The following is a 2,250-nucleotide window of genomic DNA, read 5'->3' on the forward strand; positions in this document are numbered from 1 at the left end:
CTGCTAAATTTATTCTAAAATGTAAGAATGTTTAATAATCCTTTCCCCAATAGGCACAAGGCCTGAAATTTGCGGGAGAGGACTAGTCAATTACATCAACCCCAGTGTTTCATTGGTACTTATTTCAATGACCTTAAAAGAATGAAAGGTAAAGTTGATCCTGGCAGAATTTGAACTCAGAACATAGCGACAGGCGAAATACCGTTAAGCATTTCGTCCAGCATACTAATGATTCTTTTCTATTCTAGGCACAAAGCCCAAAATTTATTGGGAGGGAACCAGTTAATTAGATTGATTTCAGTATGCAACTGGTACTTAATTTATTGACCCTGAAAGAATGAAAGGCAAAGTCGACCTTGGCGGAATTTGAACTCAGAACGTAAAGACAGACAAAATACCAATTTCTTTATTGCCCATTAGGGGCTAAACATAGAAATGGACAGAACAACTGATGAGCTCAGTAAATCGGTATGATTTTACATAAAATATGACTTTTAAAATTAAATAAAATATATAAAAAATCGAATGAAATTAACAATACAGGGACAATACAAATGAAGCGATGATCAGACCACACTCCGACCCCCCAAGCCCCGATCTATCGCTGGTACCTTTTTTTGTTCTTTTTTTCCATCTATTCACACGGTTCCTTTCACACACAACACTCGTGCATCATGCTTCCATCTCTTTTGGAACGTACACTCTGACAGACATCTCTTCTCCAGCCACACCTTCCTTTTATAGACAAAATAACGCTAAGCATTTCGTGCGGCATGCTAATGTTCCAGCCAGCTCACTGCCTTTGTAAGAATGTTCTTTTTTTTTTTTTTTATAGTTTCAGCTTAGAGCTGCAGCCATTAGTTTCTTCAAATACAAAAGTAAATAACTTGGCACAGAAATCATTTTGAACTAAGCTCGTTGGTAGACTGTACAACTGTCAAAGACAACACATTCAGATATTCTACTTCTTACACCTCTAAGTCTATAAACATTCTAACGATTATTAGTGTAACCAACTATTCTTGTTATAACAATATTTTGGCCACCGGCAAACTGTAGCACAGATGTACAAAACAGCAAAATGACAATAAAAAATATTAAAACATAATGTGGTAAGAAGTTTGCTCTCCAACCACATGGTCTGTGGTTCAGTCCTACAACGTGGTATCTTAGACAAGTGCCTTCCAATATAGCCTCAGTCTAACCAAATCCTTGTGAGTGGATTTGGTAGATGGAAACTGAAAGAAGCCTGTCGTATATATGTATGTATGTATATATCTATCTGTGTGTGTGTCTTTGTGTATGTGTTTGACCCCCACCATTGCTTGACAACCAGTCTTGGTGTGCATATTTCCCCATAACTTAGTGGTTTGGTGAAAGATACTGATACAATAAGTATCAGGTTTAACAAAAAAATAAACTGTGGCGGGGTCAATTCATTTGACTAAAAATTCTTCAAGGTGGTGCCCCAGCATGGCTACAGTCTAATGACTGAAACAAAGTAAAAGAAATAGTACCCTTCTATTCTTTTACTTGTTTCAGTTATTAGACTGTGGCCATGCTGGGGCACCACCTTGAAGAATTTTTAATTGAACAAATCAACCCCAGGACTTATTTTTTCATTAAACCTGGTACTTATTCTATTGGTCTCTTTTGCTGAACTGCTAGGTTACAGGAATATAAATAAACCAATGCTGCATGTCAAGTGGCAGTAGTGGTGGTAGAGGTGGTGTTGAAGACAAACAGAAATAAACACACACACACATGTACACTCACATGTCCTTAGTCGAAAGACATCTGTTGTTATGTCCTGTTATTTGTATTTGTGTAACATTTCTCCGTTTTTTTCCATCCTTGTTTTCGTATACAATCGCAGCTCTCTTCCAAGGAATCTTAATGCTCTTAGCTTAGTTCTTCCTCGGGGCTGGCCAGATTGGAGCAATCACTGTGTGGATGTTTTGTGTTCTTGTCCCAATTTGTATATATATATATATATATATATATATATATTGGTTTCAAATCTTGGCACAAGGCCAGTAGTTTTGTCGAAAGGGTCAAGTTGATTGAATTGACCCCAGCACTTGGCTGGTACTTATTTCATCGAACCCCGAAAGAATGAAACGTAAAGTCGACCTCGGTGGAATTTGAACCCAGAACATGGATGAAATGCTGCTAAGCATTTTGTCTCGTGTTTTAATGATTCTGCCAGCTTGTCATATTAATATAAGGGGCTTCTTTCAGTGTTCGTCT

This window comes from Octopus bimaculoides, chromosome 16 (genome assembly GCF_001194135.2).
Source record: "Octopus bimaculoides isolate UCB-OBI-ISO-001 chromosome 16, ASM119413v2, whole genome shotgun sequence".
NCBI classification, from domain to species: Eukaryota; Metazoa; Mollusca; class Cephalopoda; order Octopoda; family Octopodidae; genus Octopus; species Octopus bimaculoides.